This window comes from Amblyomma americanum, chromosome 1 (genome assembly GCF_052857255.1).
Source record: "Amblyomma americanum isolate KBUSLIRL-KWMA chromosome 1, ASM5285725v1, whole genome shotgun sequence".
Classification (NCBI taxonomy): domain Eukaryota; kingdom Metazoa; phylum Arthropoda; class Arachnida; order Ixodida; family Ixodidae; genus Amblyomma; species Amblyomma americanum.
This window is the reverse complement of record NC_135497.1, coordinates 89,571,277-89,593,182: the sequence shown is the minus strand read 5'-3', so window position 1 is coordinate 89,593,182 and position 21,906 is coordinate 89,571,277. Positions and strand designations below refer to the sequence as shown.

The 21,906-nt window shown below is 46.0% G+C and overlaps 1 pseudogene across 1 annotated transcript in view; it reads right to left on the bottom strand.

The window, feature by feature from the left end:
- LOC144110781 (protein O-mannosyl-transferase Tmtc3-like) overlaps window positions 1-21,906 on the bottom strand; it is a 242,636-nt pseudogene that overhangs the window by 5,240 nt on the left and 215,490 nt on the right. The window contains exon 8 of the transcript XR_013309927.1: window positions 2,494-2,577. The product of XR_013309927.1 is annotated as a protein O-mannosyl-transferase Tmtc3-like (transcript). The remainder of the gene's footprint in view (window positions 1-2,493; window positions 2,578-21,906) is intronic.

The window sequence follows — 21,906 nt, the reverse complement described above, 5'->3', positions numbered from 1 at the left end:
TTCTTAGCTTGTCCTGGCCATGATAACGCACTGGTGGTGATAACGTACTGGCGTATAAAGGTGGTGTTTTCCGCAATAAACTCAGTTGGTAGTTGGCGCTCTTTCTGTCTCTGTGTCTTCCTGTGTTCGTTCCCTTGCGCCACTCAACTTTATGATGAACCAACTAGCCCAACAGCAAGTACTTCAGCAGCCGTAAGTTTTCGCTTCAGGAACCACAGTTTCCGAAGCGCAGCAACTGAGTCATCTGATATGTGTGTCGATCAGGTTAATTTATTTGTAAGCGTAACACCAAGGTATTTATATGACTCGACCTATATTACGGTTTTCTAGTTTTGAAGCTGGTAAGTACACGGGAATTTCTTCCTTGTTACTCTTAAAAGAACAGTTTTTTCAGTGTTTAACTGCATACCCCAATTCATACCATAATGAATAAAAAATCACGCCTGATGGGTTGCAACATTTTTATGTGCTGTCAAATAAAAAAAAGGTTGTAGATGCACGCGACAACACACGCATGCACGCGCACGCACACGAACGCGCTCGCACGCTATTTCGGCATATGACCAATATATCATTTCTACAGTGGAAATATATCTAAACTTTTTATGAGTGACATTATTAGTCGCACATTAAAAATCAAAACACCAATATTCAGCCCAGGCAGGCTAAGAGAACCACTATATGCATTGTAAACAGTGACAAAACAAAAAAATACAAAAATGCAATACGATAGAACTCTTCTATGGGCGTTTGCGGCGGTAGAATTAATTATTGCGACGGCATGACAAATTTTTTTATGTACAGCAGCTTAAACATCGGCGCATCAAAACATTTTGAGATTGTGGCTTTCTAGCAAAGCAATTCAGCTTGAGGCAGTGCACGCTTTACAGGAGACATCTGTACTCTCGGTTCAATTAAGATTGGCTCTGAATGAACACAATGTTTGCATCTGCAACTGCTAAAGATAAATCTTTACAAATAAAATTCGGTCATATTCCCGCATGAACGGCGCGTTTAAAACTTCCCCTGGAAATTAAGGAGCCTGTACTCAACCGTTTTGGGCTCAAGGGTTAAAATATGCACGCATTCTCATCGCGGCAGATTCTCAACGAAGTGGCATTTCTAAGCCTTTCACTTCTCGAAAGAGCGAGGAAATGTAGCATTTTGCACACCGCGTCACCTGTGTAGAAAGTTGCCTGCAGTTTTTATGAAGAGAAATTCGACCTGCTAACACCGTTCTCACAAAACCATTATCTACGTTTCCCGTCTTGAACGAACGACTTACGTTGGCTAAAAAGCAGCGCACACTAGACTGTTTGCAACTTGCGGAAAAAACTGATTTAGAAAACGGTGATCAGCTGCAGCTGTCTATCATGATTAACTGGTCATGTTTTAAAGGTGGGGCAATGAGAAGAGTAGTGCTGACGACAGATTTAAGTCAGCTGAGCGAAAATGATAAGATACTGAAGGAGATTCCGAGGCCAGTTGCAACGCAAATCGCAAAGAGCCCTTAGACGCCAAGTTTGGACCAAGCTGCCTTGTTTGCTACGCAACGCAAAATCCGAAGGTACTGCCTCTTGAAATTCTACAAAGGCCCTCGAAGCTTGTCGTTGTTTGCAGTGAACCGGTCAAAGACGCTGCAGAGTCACTTCTGTTTCAATCGTTTGCATACACAGTTGAATGCCTGATAGTTTAAAGGCATTAATAAATTAAAGGTTAGGTTACCTTTAAGTTAAATCTAGGGGTAATGTTTTTTTTATAGAAGAACTCTTTGCATATGCGTGTAACTGATTAATTCGCCCTCGTCTATAACCGGTCACTTATTAAATAAGGTGCACTTTTGCAGTTACTATGAAAGAAGTGAATAAAGTACTAGCTCTTAAATATCTTTTTTTTCTAATGCATCAAGCGTTTAGTTCCACGAAAAGCTTACGCTTACTTCCTCTTTTCGTAGCCCCACCAATCGCAATATAATCGAAAACGGACGTCTGTGCAAAAAAAAAGAAAAAAAAAAGACGTAGCCAGAAACAAGCTGCTTAAATCTTCGCGACTAGGCTTTAAGGATTGTTGAACTCGATTGTGCAAGCTTCTGTGATTCTCCTATGTGAGTACTATTTTAGCGATGTCGCCTCATTCACCGTCTCCGATTTCCTGATTCGTGCCTCTCTTGCTCTGCCCAATGCCCTTACTCTGTACAAGAAAAAAAAAGCGGCTAGGCGCCACTGCTGTCCGTGGCGCTCAGGTCGTATGGGACCGCCTTCCCCACCTTAGATCTTCTCCGCGGCGTCAGGAGCGGAGGAGTGGAGGGCTGTCTCACTGGCGCAGTGCATCCTGCTCGTTCACCTGCGTGCCTGTGACAGTACTGGAGGGGATTTGTTTTGTTTGATTGGACGTCCTGCATGGTGCTCCATCCTCGTCGCCTTAGCTGCACTTGCTTTTGTTCGCACGGGATTAGGCGCGTAGGAGCCGTAGCCGCTAATCTTCGAGACTCACCTCTTCGGCTGCTTCCAAATCCTTGAGGTTAATGACGTTGATGTCTCCGAGCAGTACTGAGCCCTTGATGTGGTTCGGGTGGTACTGGACCAAGGGAAGCAAGGAGAGAGGGCAAACAAAGGAACGCCTCAGTGAGCCTGCATGAGCAAGTGGCACGCGCGGACATATGCAGCAAGGGCGGCGGAAAGCCCTGCACCCGGCGGCCGCTGCCGACAAAACCCCTCTGGCTTGCCGGGTGCTTCGGGTGCGCGGCTTACCGGCTGGTCTCCGGTATACGCCTATATGGCAACCGGACTGAAGCAACTCGCACTTGCCTACATCTGGTCTGAATACCACAAATGTGTGCACGTCTACACTGATGGATCTGCGTCTCCAAATGCATCAACAGCAGCTTTCGCAATCCCTGCACAACAGATGACCCGCAGATTCATTTCGGGACACAAGTCTACTTCAACCGCTGCAGAGCTTGTGGGCCTTCGGGAATCGATTCGCCACATCTGCGGAGAACCGCCTCAGGAGTGGTGCATTTTCATCGACTGTAAACCTGCGCTACACATTTTAGGATGCTTCCTACGCCACACAGCCTACCAAGCTCTGGCTCTTGATATCATTAGTCTCGTATCATTTGCTCAGGGAAACGGCCACCGTATAGTGTTTCAGTGGATCCCCGGACACTGCGGACTCGATGGAAATGACACCGCCGACGCTGAAGCAAGGAGCGCCTTCAGCAATGGCCTGCGTACAGCTGTACTGTTCTCTATAGTGGACACAACTTGTCTCCTTTTGGAATTGATGAGGAGGGCGACGGCTAGGTACTGGGCCCTGCCAGACACCCGCAATATCCGCCTTAAACGACTAGTTCCGACGATGACCTTTTCAGTTCCTCGCGGAATACCTCGCCCTATTGCATGCGTTATCCGTAGACTACGTTTAAACGTGGCATTCACGCGCAAATACTTGCACTTAATAGGACAAGCGGACTCCCCGGAATGTACCACATGTGGCGTGCTAGAGACTATAGAACATGTTTTAGTGGCGTGTCCAGCGTATGCACGTGAAAGACTCATACTCGCATCTGCTCTGAAGCCTATGGACACATCGCTCCTCTCTGAGGATTTGATCCTCGGCGCTTGGCCAGATAGTTTTAGAACTGTAAAGGCAACGCGAGTGCTCTCACGCTTTTTGAGCGACACGGACCTTGTCTCGCGTTTGTGATGTCAGAAAGTGTGCCTTGTTTTTTTTTTAAAGTAGTTTTTCATCTGCCTCCTCCCATCATCATCATCCCCCATCGTGGCCTTCTTTTATCTCCTCTTCCCGTCCCCCAGAGCAGAGTAGCAGGCCAGATATTTATTTTTCAGGCCAACCTCTCTGCCTTTCCTATCAATAAACCCTCTCTCTCTTGATTTCAAAAGGACGGGCAGCTTTTTTTTTTGGGGGGGGGGGGGGGGGGCTACGGCGCACAGGGCTTGCGCCGAGATGATGAAAATACGCGCTTGTCTGACAAAGCCTTGAATGGCGAAGAGAAAAAGTAACTGCTGCGTTATAACTGAAACTTTTTTTTTACGGCTGGCCAAGACAAGGTAACGCGTGAAAAAAAAAATAGATGTCATGTATTTAAAAGTAGATAGCAAAGTCTGAAGCAAACGAGACATTACCAGAGCGATAAGAAGGATCGCTAGAGTAAGCAAATAGCGCCACTGAGTTGTTATACATTTGGCGGATATCTGTGAAATGAATATTTATGGGATCAAGGAGGGACTGCACGTAACATATCTGTGGAGTATGAAAACGAGACCAGGCGGCACTAAAAAAGGCGGAAGGTTGACTAAGAAATATTATACTGGAAGCGTGAAAAGGTGAGTCGCACAATTTAAAAAAGAGTTAAAAGGCGAAACCTAGCTGAAAACTATGGGATTCACGCCTCAAGGTGCAGAACAGCATTGGCGACATATTTTGGAAGCCCCAGACAAAGGCGCAACGCCTCACGCTCCAACTGCACAAGAGGGCGAAGTTTATACGCAGGAGCTTCTGAGAATAAAACACACCCGAACTCCAAGATTGGGCGGACGTACATTTAATAAATCATCAGAAGTGTATGCCTTCTCATGCCTGACCTAGCTAGCACTACAAAGCCTGCGCAGGATGCCAATGGCCCGAACTCCTTTTGCAGAAACTTGCTCAATGTGTGGCCTCCAGGATAGAGTAGAGACGTATATTACTCCGAGATACTTCCCCGTCTGAACTTGAAGTATTATGCTGTTTCTATATACCAGGCAGATATTTACAGGAACAGAAACCGAAAATGCTAACAATGCATATTTCTTCACATTGAGGGACCGATGAATTCTTCATAACCAGTCGTCGAGAACATTGAGGTAATTTTGCAGGGTTCGATAAAGAGTGTTAATGTCACCTGCTGATGCAAAAAATGCAATATCGTCGGCGTACACATAGGTTTTCACATTCTGAATGCATGGAATGGAGCTTAGAAAAATGTTAAAAAGAACAGGTGAGAGAACTGGTCTTTGCGGTACACCTCTTGTGTGTGAAGATCTCCTTGAGGAAACACCATTTTGGCAGCAGTAAAATTCTCTAGTTTAAAAAAAAAACTGTAATCTAGGCTACAAAATAGCTTGGGAAGTTCCTGTAAATTTAGCAACAGAGTCGAGTGCTCAACGCTGTCGTACGCTTTACTGACATTCAAGGTGACAAGCGCAGCAAACTTTTCTTTTGCGAGTTAATTTAATACGGCTCTCTAGGTCAGTGTGGGCACACCAAATTGAACAACCCGGCCTGAAACCAATTTGACATGGATTCGAGAGAGCATTTTCCGAAATGAATGACATTACACGGCTGAGAAGGACCCTTTCCACCAATTTCACTAGTTTCGATGTTAATGAAATAGGGCGTATGTTGTCTAAAGTTAAACCCTCCCCTTGCTTTCAAGCAATGGAACTATTTCAGCAAGACGCCACTTATGAGGTATCCAAGGACCTTTAATAGAATGGTTAACTAGAGCCAACAGGTCTGCAGGAGATTCACTGAACAAAATTTTGATCATAGAGGAAGTGACCTTATCGGGCCAGGATCCGATGGGGATAAGCGCAGAACAATTTGCGATAGCTTGGGCATAGAGACCTCAGTGAAATCACTTGCGGTGCTTGTGAATATAGCAGGAGAAGTTAGAGCAGATGTAAAGCGAAGCTCTAGGCCACACGCAATATCCTCTAAGGCCTTTGCGATGTCAGCAGGGGACTGAACGAGGGATTCAATGTTGGCAGCCGGTGGAATTGCCTTGCTGCGCCTCTTGAAATTAATAAAAGCTCGTTTATTTCCTGATTGTGAAAGGAAATCATAATGATTTGTATTATACTACTCCTTTGCACGGGCGACAGTGCGCTTAAATGTTGCTGCAACATACTTATAATCCAACCATATTTTTTGGCATTGATTGATGAGAAGTTGCCTCCAAGCTGCTTTCCATCGTCTATATGCACGCGTGCACTCAGCATTCCATCAATTGTTCACGATTGCACTCTTGGTTCCCTTAACCAAAAATTCAGACTTTTGCCTTGCATGGTCCAGTACTGAACATAGATGTGCAGCCTTGCTTTCGGCACTTGTCTGAGCGCAAGGGTCTGAAGTGATTGGAGGGCTGATTTTCGCGTGTCTTTAAAGCAACTGTAATTTATTAACGCGCGCTGATGTCACTCAGGAACAGTTAATGTACACGCAAAAGTGAAACTAATAAGTAGATGATCAGTGTTTGTTGCACAGTCAACAGGCGCCCAAGACATAACAGAAACTACTTGGGAGGAAAAATTTAATTCCAAGGCGGAGCGGCATTGACTCCGAACAAACGTAGGAAATCCGGAATTGTTGCAGAACAAGTTGTTGCCAGAAGGCCAATCAAATAGTCTAGAACCAAAGCTGTCTGTTTTAAACCCCCACGTCACATGGTGCGAATTGGAAGTCTCCGAGTAATAGAACCTGAGATCGGCTACTAGACATGAGTGAGTCAAGGGGCCGAGTGTCAGGCACACCAAACGGGAAATATGCGTTAGCTACCGTAAAGGGCTGTTGACCTGCGACACTGAGGTCAACCGCAAGAATTTCACATTCATTGTCCGCATATTGGAAATACATGCCCTGTGGCAAAGCTTTGTGGAGATGAGCACTAACAACCCTCCCCCTTGTGATGACCGGTCAAGCCGGAACGAACGGTAATCCTTGAGATAATTGAAATTTGTAGTTAGCCATTTTTTCTGTAAAGCAACTAAATCTGGTAGAAGCTGATTGCATGGGCTAAATAAATCAGTTAAAGCTGAGAATATAGATCGACAATTCCACTGGAGTACACTTAAGAACCCTATCTTGGCGGGAGTGCCGCAGCCGCGACTTCCTTTTCTAGAATCCTGGTCTTAGCATTTTGACTTGCGTTACTTTTCTTTGCCTTTGACTGGGGGCAAGATGGACCTGCAATATTCAGAGGAGACCCACTTCGTTTCTTGGCGGGAAGATCGGACTCCATATCCATACAGTCCATAGAGGATGCGTCCATAATGCTGTTCGAAGGAGAGGCCTGAAAGGTCTCTTGTTGCTCACATTGTTTTTGGCCCTGTGGAGCGGAATCGATTACTACAGAAGGAGGAGTAGCTTCGGAAGCCAAAGAAGGCAAGAGCGGAGCGCTGGACACCTGCAGAAGATTGGACATCTGAGCAGCAATGACCTGCGAAATGCACATGGATACGGTTTCTATAAGGCGATCCATTGCATTTGCCACAGCTTTCTCAACTGCCGTTGTAATAGCCTGGGACCAACTAGAATCCATTATGGGTGGGCATTTGGCGGCCACACTAGAGAAGCCTGAGGCTCTCTCCTTGACTGCGGCAAAATCCTCTCTCCGCGTGCATCTGAGCTTGTCTATAAGCTCAAGCACCTAAACTTCTTGTGCTCGTGCAGGACAGTCAGGCGAATCAGCAGGGTGAGCACCACTACACAAACAACATTTCTCTTGCTGTTCAGGAAATTCCTCTCAGCAATGACGTTCCCCACAGGCACAGCAGCGTAAGGCCGATTTGCAGGCTTTGCCACTGTGGCCAAATCGCCAGCAGTTTTGACACTGAAGGGGCAGAGAGTTAAAGGCATCTACTCGAAAAACCAACGGCCACACCTTAATCTCTGATGGGCAAACTATTCCTGCAAATATGGCAATGACGGACTCCGTAGGAATTTTTACTCCGTCAACCATCCTGCTGCATTGATGGACAGCAATCACTCCCGCAGGCGAGAGGTTCTCAAGCGTTTCCACAGGGCTCAAACAGGAGTCGACCCCTCGGACCAACCCCTTGGAACATGCTAGATGAGGCGGAATGAATGCGCTCACCGGGTGGTTGGCGAAGGTCGTACACTTTAACAGGTCTTCAATACAGTCTTTATCCCGTGACCTGCACAAAATACCAACCCTGCCGAACTGCCGGACATCAGTAATGCCCATGAAGTGCTTGGATGTAGATTGAAGAGCCACCTGCACTGCCTCCGGGTTGTTAAGTCGGATAGCGCCTCCAGCGGAAGGCACTAAAGCGACCGGAATGCTCGAAACTCCACTGCGGAAAAAGAGATCACTTGGGAGCTGGTCTTGAGGAAGAGATGCCGACCAAGGGGAAAACCCTTGGCCAGGAGAAGGAGTAGACATTAAGCTCTCGTCCCGCGACCAGTCCCCCCAGAACAGGAGCAAGCAGGCACAGACAAGAAGAAGGATAAATTTAGCAAGCTAGCGCAACACCGCCAGGTACTTAGTCCCTACCCCGCAGCCTGGGTTGCTGGGCCACGTCACCTTCCAGAGCTGGACCTTTCGGAGCTCAGATGTTCGAGATGTTGTTGTTGTTGTTTGTCTATCAAAAGATGGCACATACCCACACTGGTGGATCGGCCAAGAATTGGGTGGCTATTCACCTGAACGCAGTTAATAAAAAGGAAAAGCACGTGGGAGCGCAACACCGGTCAATTCTTCCTCATGAACAGAAAAGGGATGAGAGTTTTGAATTCAAAATTATAAGAAAATTAGTAAAGAGAGAGATTAAATAATAATGATTAAGTCAAAATATAATAATTGATAGAAAAGGAAATTTTGTAACACTTAGCAAGGCAGTCGGTGAGATTCTATCAGGAAATTTAGAACAGCGGAACAAACAGATCTGTGGCTGTACCCAAATGTGGTACAAATGCTCGGTTTTCTTGCCGACCTCAACGCCGGACTGGTCGCTGTCGATGTCCCTCCGGGTGCTTTGTTTGCAGCAATGTTCCCAGCGCCACCACTTCATTCAAACAGACAGTGTGCACTTCATTCAGAAAAGAAGACTCAACTGGATAACGAAGAAGTGAAGGCTAGCTCATCAAGACTGTTGAAGAACAGATCCAAGGACGCGTCTGCGACGAAGGTCCCGTACGCCGGAGTCGATGCAGGGCCGTATTGGTAGGTGTTCATGAAGGCGCAGAGGAATTGCACAACGAACAGAGACCAGCGGGAGGCCATTGCTGCTGCGGTGCTTCCGCGCCGACTCCAACCAACCCGCCCCACAGCACGTGTTAAGAAGGGTCAAGTGGTGATTCGTGTGGCACGGCATTTCTAAGCGCAGCTTTGGACACTTTCCTAGAAACGTCGCTTTTTTTTCTATCTCTCTAATCCCTTCCTTCCCTCTCCTCTCAGAGTGCCTCTCTTGCCGCCCACAAAAGGGATTCTCCGCCTGTCACATCAGCAGTTCGTTCACTGAAGTCTCCTTGTTCCTTGTGTGCCTTCCCTTTTAGGGTTCGCTAGGATTGCCAAGTGCACTTCGAATTTAGTGGTTCCCCGTTCTGCTGCCCGACTGTGGTCGCGGAGGCATTGGTCCTGTTTTTCGAGAATTTGCCTCTGTCGAGTGCTCCGAGGAAATATTCGTTCCCACAAACTGTTCAACATGCTGCCGCCTTCCGACATCTGGAGGTATCTTTATTCCTTACCATTTCTAGCTTGGGAGACCTTATTGTAATTTCTGGACGCAGCGTCCCTGGCAGCACTCGCCGAAGCATTTAACAACCTCGAGTGTTTCGTCTTCCATGAGTATGTTGTGCGCAAGCTCAGATTTGCGCATGACGCCGATGAGCGAACCATAGAGGTTGTTCATGAAGCAAATGTTTGCAGCCATCTGAAAAGACTGGATTTAAACAATTGCATTGGCCTTTCGTCCACAGCGCTGCTTGGCTGCTTGTCCACCTGCAATCAATTGCAAGAACTGTACTACGTCAACTGCGTCATTCGACCTTCCGAGCTATTCGCATTGCTAGATGTCAAATTGACCAAAGTTCGAAAGCTCGAATGGTCGCTGCACGATAGCTGCTACTACGATCCGTGGCCGGTCCCCTACATCCGGTCGCCAAACGGACAGCTCCAACTAGAAAGCATGTACATGGAGCTGGTAGCAACGCGAGAGAATATTTTCACTTTAGAGCATTTCCTGCTGCAGTGCGGGCTGCTGCAAAACCTGCATATCCACTCCGTTCAGAAAGAAGGTTCAAGCTTTGAGCTCGCCGAACTGTGCACGTTCTTCAGTCGTCACCTGCCATGCTTGAAAACATTCAAGTTCACCAGCGAACGGATCTGGGCCACCCAAGATCTACAATGGTCTAGCCGACGAAGTCCGAGCCATATTCATGCTGAAGACGTCATGATCGGGAACATGAGCTATCAGCTGAAGCAGGCCCGGCCCGTCACGCAATCTGGTCAATTTCGAGGACGGACCGCAGAACGAGCAACTTCCCGAAGCCGTCTCGAAGCCGGGGCGCCGGAGTCATGTCTCGTCCCTGTGCCTTGTCCTGACTGCACCACGTGATGAGCAGCCGTTCGGAACTTTGACCGCCTGTAGGTGCCATATCGAAGCAACGCAACTATTCTTCAATAGGTGCGTGTCCAATATCATAGAATTAAACATGGTGTCGTTTCACTTCGACTGCAACACGAATGGGTCCGAGATCGTGGCCTCCGCGCTGCCTCATCTACGGGCACTGGCGCTCGCACCCTGTGGCGTCAACCAGGACGACTCCCTCACGTTGCTGGCCCGGGGATGCAGACACCTCGAGGAGCCAGATGTCCATGCGGAGTGCGATTCGAATCGCGGTTCAAAGTGCGTAGTCTGCAGGGTACCTCTTCGCTTCAGCGAAGCGGACTTCAAGGAGCTGCACGGGACGACCAAACTTCGCCGGCTGAGTTTGGATGATACGGCCAAGATGTCATCGCTAGCTTTCCTGAATCAGTGTCGCGTCACCGAGCTGCCATTCAGCCTGCACAGCCTCGAGCAGGAGGTGACGGACGCTGCCGGCTTCCCTTTAAGCCTGAGTCGGCTGCTGCGATCCAACCCGAGGTTCAGGCAGCGGTCGATCGAGGCCCGCGACACCCCTCTAAGGCAGAACGAGTTCCCCGAGGGCCTCGCAACCGTTTCCACTCTGCGACATCTGTGCGTCCTCACGGAGTCGATCACCACCGAGCACCATGTCACCTAATTTTTCACGTAAGTTATTGATTTCCTTTTGTCCAGTCATGGAACCCCGGCTTAATCACAAGTGTCTTATATTCGCATCCACTTACACTCGCCCCCCAACCCCCCTATTCACAAACTCATATTCACTCTCAAAGTATTTTGTTTGTGCCCGTCTGCCTACGGGTCCTTCTGAGTTCTCTTTTTTTGTGGCGGCTTATGTTCTAGTGGCCTTTGCTCCGTTCCCTTCCCATAGCGTAGCTTTACTGGTGTGCATACCCTGCGCAGATTCAATGATGAGCCCTCCGTATCTTTATCTGGACAATTTTCAGTTTCACGGGTAGCTTCCACGGACCGAACCCATGTTACTCACTTGTGTTCCCACGTTTGCTAATACCGCAAGCGAAGATGCTGAGTTTTGCTATTCTCAATGTGGGTGTTCATCGTGCGTGGGTGTGCATAGATTAAAGGGCGCTGCTAAATAGTTACTGCTCGCGAAGGTTTTGCATTTAAATACCAATCATGACATTGACAATGAAGCGCCCGCCTGTCTCCATGAACACATTCTACGCGCGTGGCGACTACGAATATTTTTGGGAATGTGGGAAATGGAGTGTTTTTGAAAGGAACGGGTGTGTACCTGTACGCAAAAGGAAATAACTGAACTGAAACAATTGGTGATGTGGCTAGGCGCATGCGCAGGACGTCAGTGAAAAAAAAAAGGCTTATTACAGAAGCTGGTCCAGGCGATTCCTCGGGGCCTTCAAATACGAGCGGGGAAATGATTACTGAAACAGGAGCGTGTAAACAAGTGATTCCGCTCTCAATATTAAAGAAAAATAAGAGAAAAAGACATTTCACGCGCCCATTTCACTCGCCCACTGCCGCGGTTTGGCGCTACTAATCGAGCGAGGACTCGCCCACATGCAGCGGAAGCTTGCATGCAGTGGCGCTCTTGCTAGGACAGCCTCAGCCGTCTTTCCGCGTGCATGTTCTCGACAGGGGAGGGGTGACTGCAAGATATGACGTTTCAAAGTAACCATACCCCGTCCCCTCCCTCCCCTCCGCAATGGCACTTCCTCGGTTTGTTGTTCTTTTCCCTATATTTTTGGGGAGAGGTCCCTCTGCCGTTTTTTTTTTTCTTCGCGGTCTTTTTTGTATCGGCACTTCAAAAAGCGAAACGAAAAATGCATCACCCAGCTTGATTGTATTTTTGATGCACTTGCATTGCTATTCTTTTTTGTTTTTTCGATGATAATAATTCTTAGAGACGATATAAGTTGTATCTATTTTTTTCAGCGTAAAAGATGAAAAATTGCGTTAAGAAAGAGGCGCCAAATTTCATTGTTTGCCTCCTCACATCAACTGCCAGAAATAACCGCCTCCCTTTCAACACTATCGGAAAAGAAAAGCTTTCTGGAGCAGATTACAATAGTACCAATTACCATTTCGGTGATCTCCTTGGGTGGGCGAAGGAAGATATTGCCTGCTCCGGGCTCATGCAGGGCAGCTCCCCTATGCACACACCCGGACACTGATAACCCTAAGCGTGAACGGCAGGTCTCGCTAATTGGTGCTGATAAGCGGACAGTCCTTGTCTCAAAAACAATTTATAGTATTCTCGTAATATGAACTCGAGCTGTCTAGGAGGCGGTACAAGACACACCCATCATACTAGCAGTGGCAGAGCGAAATTCGGTCAAAAAGGCCCGACATAACCCGTCGCGGCGCATTGTACCCGCGAAGGGTCTGCGCACATGCCAATGTTGCACTATAGTTAGTCGAACCAGAAAAAAAGCTGCCGCTCCTGCGCCAGCTGAATCCTGTGCTGCGGCCGTTCGAAGACACCTGCATGTTGCCTCGCCTTCGAGCGCCCTGGGAATTAAATATTTGAATTCCTCAGCCGTCAAGAACATAAAAAAAAGAACTATACGTACTGCGTCGTCCCGAAACACATTAGGTAAACTTCTCTTCCGCATCCACTAGCCGTTCATATGCGCTTCAGCTTGAGTTTTATTTATTTCAGGGACAAAAGAGGAAACTCTGACAAAAGGCGCTATGGCGTGACGAGGTCACAGTTCTGCATAACAGTGTACCGCAGTGCGCTGCGCGTAAAATGAAGTTGAACACAGTGTTATGGGAAACCAATTAATTACAGAAAAGGGCAGTGTCACACCAAAAAATCTAATGCGTACATTGACAGTAGCCCATGCACAAGAAACAGCCTATAAACATTCCAAAAAATCACTGTAAATAACTAATAGACATAAGTTTACGTGACAAATGCATCCGTCACGAAAAATAAATGTAGTTAATTCATTTCAGCATTGGTTAATTGCTTTATATTGTGTTTTTATTCTTGAAATTAGAGTGAGCAAACTCTATATCAAAATTGGTTGACTGAGAACAACTGGAAGCTGGTAACTTAGCTTTTACTTTCCATAATTAGTTTTTGCTTTGGTGACTATGTTTTTATTTTGTCTGGGATTATTCGGTAAGAGGACTGTTAGGAACGATTGGATACAAATGATTTCCTATTCATATGTTGTAACCAACGAAATGTGTAGACCAGTAATATGCGCTGTCGGGCTAGTCAGTCCATTCTCAGAGTTCTTTTTAAGCCACACAAAGGTGACAGAGTGAAGGACTAGGAAGGCAGGACAGGGCGCTGTTCTGTGTTCCTCCTCCTTGGCTGTGCCCCCTTTGTGTACGCTACAATGAACTCTGAGAACTGTGCATACCCGGTTCGCTTTACGTGGATTACGTCTTTTATTACTGTGGTGATGTCGGCAAGTTTGCTTCCTGCCATGGTAACCCGGAATCTGCCGGAGTGCCTTTTTTTGTTTGTAAAACTAACAACTTCTGGTAATTATTCAACGTTGTGGTGCCCTTGACCAGGACCCAATTAGATTACCAGGACCGCGAAAAGACCTGAACGCGAAACGAAGACACAAGCAGGGCGCCGACTTTAACTGTTTTTATTGAGGCTGTGCTGCACCAACTCTCCAAAGCTTCCACTTTGTTCGCACTGCAAGATAATGTAGAAAAATAGGGCGTAATACAAACACAATTTTAACGAAACGGGGAAAATATTTGTGAATTTCAATTATACATACCATGGCAAATATCCTTTGGACAAATTATTTAGGGCAATCCCCCAAGGTGGAGTAAATTGCTTGCCGTTTATGAAGCTTGCCGTAAGCTTGCCGTCCCAGTTAGCTCAGTTATTAGAGCGACTGCTTCAGTGCAGCTGTGGTCTCGGACCAGGACAAATTTTTCTTTACCTACGAAGTTTCTGAGAAAGCTGTTCTGAGGAAGCTGTATAGCATTCCTTTGTAGCCGTATTGCTGCGCTCTGGTGGGTGTAAATGTACTTTGAACCAGCAACAGACGGCAAGCAATTTCTGAATTGTTACCTATTGCAGTTTTGTTTTTGGTATACTTGAGTTTAAACGTGCAATGAACTGGAGCAGTAAATGGTCTCAATATAATTTAAATGTTTTTTTTTTCAATTTTAAAATAAATTTGTTTGCTTGCATTAAAGCGTATAACTTTACTATTTTAGCATTCACAATAGTCTCAATTATTAGTAGGATACAGCCCAAGAAAAAAGCGGCAAATGTCCCTCAAATGGGGCCATCCAGCCAATAGCGACGGCCTATTCGCCCCTTCGCCGCTTTGACCGATCCCTTTGGACCTGCTGGCGTAAAATCACAGGAGGTGGCAGATGAAGGCGCATAACAGTAACTTAAACCGCGGGTCATGAGAATCAATCGACGCCATTGGCTGGATGGCACTCTTTAAGGGGCATTTGCCTACTCTTTCTTGAGTTTTATCCAACTACAAGTCTGCAAATATTCGAGAAAACATTCGTGTGATCAGCCTACATGGTCAGATCTGTAACGTGTTACGCAAATAATTCTCAGCTGGTTCAATGCAATTTCACGTGTTTCGAGAATGTTCAGCATAAGCAAAAGAATTGCATGCTACTCAAAGTCAATAATATTCGAACGTCTAAGAACCGACCACGAGTGTTTGCCCTTTATTCGATGTTATCAGTAACATTATCTTATCCGTATCTGCTAATAGAACATGCTCCCACGACTGATCTTGCAAAAGCCATATTTAGAGGCGTTAATGACATTATAAACGATAAAAAAAAAACTTTTCCGACCTCCTGTTAACATTTTGCTCGAACACCTTGTAAAACACATATAGTACGGCGTCAAGCCGGTAATTCGTGGTTTCACTTCTATTGCCTCCTTTATATACGGGGCAGACACGAGCTACTTTTCAGTTTATGCGGAAACAAAGCATTTCTGGACATCACATCAGGAAACGCACCACTTTTTAACAGCACAGCCAGTCGCTATCCGTACCCACTCAATACACGTGCTCCGCTCCCTCACGTATCATTCATGTCTGTCAGTGTGAGAGTGAGGCGAAATGAGTATAAATGAGTGAGTCGACTTATGCCCATCATAAACCTCTTTCTTTATTTTCCTCGTTCTCCTGTGCAGCGTAGCATGTCAGAAATTCGTAATTTACCTACCTGCATTTTTTTCTTCTCAGGATCATGCAGGCCGAACTGCCGCTCCTGGAGGTGCTTCACGCACACTACATCGACGTGTGGTGGTCAATGCAACAGGTCACATGGCTTCGAAAGAGACATCCCGTCGTTACGACTCGACTGGACAACGGAGAGCAGCGGTGCTTAGGACACGGCGTTTATTTCGTCCAGCGGCCCTGCTTCGGCTGCTACCGGAGGACTTTCATCGGTCTAACGAAGCCACGCAACCGTGTCTGAAATCCCGTCGAGAATACAGTATCTAAACGTGTGACGCCTATGTTCAACGAACCCGGCTTCGACTTGTAAGGAGAATCGTGTTTCTATCGTGTACCACCTCACGTTGCTCGAGATCGCAACAATAAATGCATTTTTTAGCCTTTTTTACACTCCTCTTCTAACTCCTATAGGCTGCCCGGCCAGCGCGCGCTTATCATGTGGCGCATAGAAAACAGATATCAGGGGCATGCGCAGAAGTGACTGAAGGGGGCGGAACCCTCGCTTTAAAGAAAGCGCACGTAACGGAATGTACGGAGCCACTCGCGCGGGAGTTCGATTCATGGCGGGAGCGCTGGCTGAGGTCCTCCGTATGTGAGTGTTTGCCCTGGCCTTCGGGGCCACTTTCTTTATGCCTTCCTGGACTGGTTGTCGTTGCCTTGCATAGGCTCCTGTTTTGATACACTCGCGCAGACACGAGCGTAATATCGATTCCTTCTTCAATTGCGGTCCTACGGAAATGAATACAGGCTTAATTCGCTGTGAACGGCCGTGTTCGTGCAACGTGGCACATTGCACATGCGATTTCTCCGGTATTTTCTGTTCACTGCACGAAAAGAAGCAGGAAACACGAAGACCAGCGAGCAATGGGAAACCTGCGCTGCGAAGGTGGCACTGCAATTGTTCCATACGATGACTCAAAACTGCTTTGGTCAGCCGCTTGGGCCGCTGCAAACGCGAGAACAGATTCTGCGCGATTAGATACCGCTTTGGCTGACAGCATTCATTTCTCAGCTTCTCTCGGTGCAGCCCACAAGCTGACGCACGGCACGTCCGATTTCGCCAGAGCGCGGGGGCTCACGCAAATAAGCGCCTGAAGGCGTCGCGGAAAAGTACTAAGAGTATCAGAGCCTGTAGACCGACAGCGGGGGCTTAGGCAAGGATGTCCTCATTCTCCTTTGTTGTTCATGTTGTACCTGCAAGGGTTGGAGACCAGGCTAGAAAGGAGCGGACTAGGCTTCAGCCTTTCTTTTTTCAAGCAAGGAGAATGGATTAAACAGTCATTACCGGGACTAATATACGCTGATGATATAGTGCTAATGGCTGACAACAAGGAAGATTTACAGAAGTTGATAGACATATGTGGCACAGAGGGAGATAGATTAGGTTTCAAGTTTAGTAAGGAAAAATCTGCAGTCATGATATTTAATGATGAGGTCGGCTAGCATAGAATACAGGACTCCACGCTAGAAGAGTGGTTGAGTACAAGTATCTTGAGGTGTGGATAAATAACGGTGCTGAGTATCTGACAGAGCATGAAAAGTATGTAATGAATAAAGCTAGTAGGAAGGCAGCTGTCCTGAAAAATGGGGCACAGTGGAATTACAATAGGTATGAAGTGGTAAAAGGGATCTGGAAATGGGTGATGGTGCCTATCCTGACTTTCGGTAATGCGGTCCTGTGCATGAGACCAGATGTTCAACCAAGGTTAGAAATTAAACAACGTGGCCTAGGGAGGCCAGCTTTGTGAGCACATGGCAGTACACCAAATCAGGGGGTGCAGGGGGATATGGGATGGGCGTCATTCGAAAGCAGAGAAGCCCGCAGTAAGATAGCATTCGAGGAGCGATTGAGAAAAATGAGGGAAAAGCAGTGGGCTAGGAAAGTTTTTAGATACTGTATATAAGGAATGTTGACACGAAATGGAGAAAGCTAACTATCAAATTGACAAGCACATATCTGGACAGCTGTCGGGGGGCAAATCAGCAATTATTGGTTTAAAAAAGGTTAAATAAACAGAGAGAGCTCTGTGAAAAACAGGCATGCTGACGAAATCGGAACTGGGAACATACAGGATCTGTAAGCAGGAAGTTGCCAAAGAAAATATCTATGATAATTGTAGGGGACGCTCTTTGTTGTTTGAGGCCAGGACGGGGATTTTGCGGATTAAGACATATATAGTCAGGTACCACGAGATAGAAACGTTGTGCATTGCAAGCAGAGAGGAGGAGGAAACGGCAGAACACTTGATACTTCTCTCTAAAGGGCTTCACCCTGCTGGGGCAAGCAGCGGGGCTGATTTATTTAAAGTATTGGGGTCTATGGATAGTGAAGGAAAATTAGATTTTAGGCGGATAGAAGTAACCAAGCGAAGGTTCTGATTGGTGGCTAAAATCAAGACAAGAGTAAAATTTCACAAGTCATGGCTAGGTGGCTTGAACCACCGCCCGATTTAAAGGGTCCAGCCTGATCCATCCATCCAGCCAGCCGGCCGCGATGATTGCGGTTATAGCGAACTAGAATACTGTCATAGCGGCGCGAACGGGAGGGCGCGGGCGTGCTCTTTGGCGTAGCAGCCGCCAGATAGCGCCACTGCAACTCTTTCTAGCGGCGCCGTCGCTGGTGCTTCAGGAGGTTGTGCTTCAGGAGATATAAAAACTCAATTCTTAGCGCACCGACGTGAGTATCTCGTGCGTTTGATCTTATTTTCCTGTTGGCTCATATCGAAGAAAATGTTTTATTTTCATTTCATTTATTTCATTTATTTTACCCTCAGTGCTTTCGCATTAAAGAAGGGGTGGGGCAGTGAAAAACAATACATAGATAAAAAAGCGCCACGTATGCGAACAATATCGAAAAATGCTAAAGGCCGAGACCAAAACATTGAGAACAAAAGTACGGAAGTAAATATAAGGATTACAATAATAAAACCTTAATTATAATCTCTATATTGCTAAATAATATATCACAATTGGTCTGATTCTAACAGTGCGAGTAATCTGCTTCCAAAACGCGAGGGGTCGCTAATACAAGTGGCTGTGGGTGAAAGATTATTCCAGTCACGACATGTTTTAGGGAGAAAGGAATTAGAGCAGGTCACCGTGCTGCAGTGCGGAACAGCTACTTTTTGATTGTGGTCTACGCAAGGTGAGATGAAAGATGGTGCCTTTACACAGATGGCTTTAAGGTAAGGATTGTGGTAGAAAATTTTATGAAAAAGGCAAATGCGTGAAATTTTACGGCGAGTGGAGAGTAAGGGAAGTTTAAGATTAGATTTCATTTCTGTTACACTGGTGGTGCAATGACAATTTCCAATGATGAAACGGACACTTCGATTCTGCAAGGCCTCTAGTTATTTTATTGATGTTATGGTGCCGGGGTCCCAAAGCGAGCATGCGTACTCTAGCTGCGGAAGAATGAGTGTAGTGTATAGTAGCATTTTCAATGAAGGTAAAGAGGAAGAAAAAATTCTGCGGACGTACCCTAGCACGCGATTAGACTTTGAAGTGATGAACTTGATATGAGCATTCCAAGAAAGATTATAACACACATTAACGCCAAGATACTTGTAAGACGATATTGGATTCAGCTAAGTGTTGGTAATAAAATAGTCTGGTGTTGTTTGCTGGTTTCGGGTTACACGCATTCAGATATGTTTAATTCCATTTTCCACAATTGGCAGCATTCAGAAGTTTTGTTTAAGTCTGCCTGTAGCTGAACAATATCATCAGTGTTGTTAATTACTCTAAATTACAAGTCGTCAGCAAACAAGCACGTGTTAGAAGAAATATTTAAAGATGTCATTTAAGTATATTAGAAATAACAACTGGCCAAGTACCGACCCCTGGGACACACCTGAATGTACTGGCGCTGGTGATGAGTCGTGGTTAGTGGCGAAGACGAACTGAGTACGGTTACGAAGGAAGGCACGAATCCAGTCGAGTACATTCGGATCAATGTTAAGTTGGCTCAGCTTTAAAATTAAAAGAGAATGACTGACTTTATCAAAGGCTTTTGAAAAATCCAAGAATAAGCAATCTGTAATGAGTCCGGACTCGGAAGAAACATGCAAGTCTTCAGTGAAAATCATTAACTGCGGTTCACACGAGAAGAATTTGCGAAATCCATGCTGTTTCGGAGTAAAGAACTGGTTGGTTTGTAGGAAACAAGATGACGGATTATGATGTGCTCTAGAAATTTACATGGGACGGCAGTAAGTGAGATGGGATGGTAATTACGTGGATCTTGCGTTTCCCCTGATTTGTGCACGGGGATTACTTGGTCGGTGAGCCAGTCATTTTGAAGGGTGTGATGGTTTAAAGACTGCGAAAAGATACACTGTAGTATAATGGAAGAATATTCTGCAGTATTTTTCAAGAATTTAGTACTAAGGCAATCGGCGCCACAAGAGGATGACATTTTAAGCTGATTAATAATGCAGCGAATTACTTGTGATGAGAATGACAATGGGACCCATTGGTAAAAAGTGATATTCTATGAGTGAAGGTAGTGCGGAAGTGCCGTTGGGGCTAGAGAACGCTTTGATAAAAGTGCTATTGAGAAGCGATGCGCACAGCCGGTCAGGAACTGGATCGCCTTCCTGGGTAAATAGATGTATGGTGGTATTTCGTTTTCCTTTCACTGTGTTCCAAAACTGCTTCGGGTTATGGTTTAGCATTGCTGGGAGAGTCTGAATACAGAAAGTAAATTTGGTTGATTTAAATGTCTTTGAGTAAGCGACTGCAGCGGCTTTATACGCAGACCATCTGACAGCAGAGTGCGTGAAGCGAGCTTTACGAAAAAGCCTTTTTTTCTTATTGGAAAGCTGATTAAGATACCTGTTGCACCAGGGCGCAGCACTATGTATTGCTATATACCTTTTGGTGGGCATGTATTCCTTCACAAGGTCAGAAACTCTAGTTTTGAAGATCTCCCAGTTACGATGAACACTGCGGTCGACATAAGCACTCAAGAATTCATCTAGAAATAAAGACAGATTATTATTAATAGCATAGAAGTCAGCCATGTTGAAATCTATGGCGCATTTGAACCGCTGACGTGACCGTGCTGGAGGTTGAGAGAGGTTGAAGTTGATTATCATGTGATCGCTTAACCCAGGCAAATGTGTGATAGAGTACACGATGTCTGGTGATGATGTCAGGACAAGATAAAGAAGGCATGACGCAGTGGGAGTGGCATGTGTGGGCAGCTCAATAAGTTGCGATAACCAGAAATCGGAACATATGCGAAGGAAGCGGTTCGAACTGGAACACGTCGAAACAAAGACTGGGCTATCATGATTCCACTCAATGTCTGCAAAGTTGAAATCGCCTAGTAGAAAAATGATCACACCCGGAAAGTGTAGAGAAATTGCATTGAGACAGTCGTGCAAATCTTCACAGAAACTTATGGGGCTTGACGGTGGTCGATAGCACACACCAGTAACAATTTTCATAAAACGGAAAATTATACAGCACCAAACAATTTCTAAACTAGTCATTACAGCAACACGAAAGCATTCAATTTGTTCGTTGACAGCAAGTAAAACACCACCGCCTTGCCTTTCATATCTGTCACATCGAAATATCTTGTCATTCTTTTCACAAACAAGTAGCTCACTGTCTGACACCTTATCAGACAACCACGTCTCTGATAACGCAATGATATCAGTAGTACATTCATTTATCAAAGCGCTCAAGTCATCTATTTTCGCCAAGTGCTTCGTATATTGGCAGAAATCACTCTCAGACCGATGTTCTCAATGGCAGTACCACCACCCCTGGAGAGTCCCTACGTTCCAGTGCCTGGTAGAGTACGACCAGAGCGAAGGGAGCGCGGAGACTCAATGTTCTCGTTGTTTAGATCAGGTCCAATTTCAAACACTAGTTCAGTTTCCGCATTATACTATAGCATTTGGCATTCGCAATATGTTTGTTGTGCCTTAAATTGCCTTTTAAATGAAACTCCTCCGCATAGTCAATTCGTGGCTTTCTCGCCTTACGTGTCGCCGCAGAAAAATCATCCCTCATAGATACTTCTTGTTCCTTCAGCAACGATCGCTTTGAGTGCACTTGCACCTTGGTTTTATGTGCGGCGATTTTTACTACCACGGGCCTGGCTTTGTTCTCGTCGAATCTTGCAATTCTGCGCGCACGAGCAATTCAGTCACTGCTTAAGGAGAGTTCTAATGTGTCGGCGATAAGGTTAACTTTTTCTTCGCATTGCTCGTTAGTCTCAGTAGAACTATAATCAAATCCATAAAAGTTAAGGTTGTCACGCCGTGAGCGGTCCTCGCTATCATCTAAACGATCACGCAAAGCATACGTTTCCTTTTGTACAA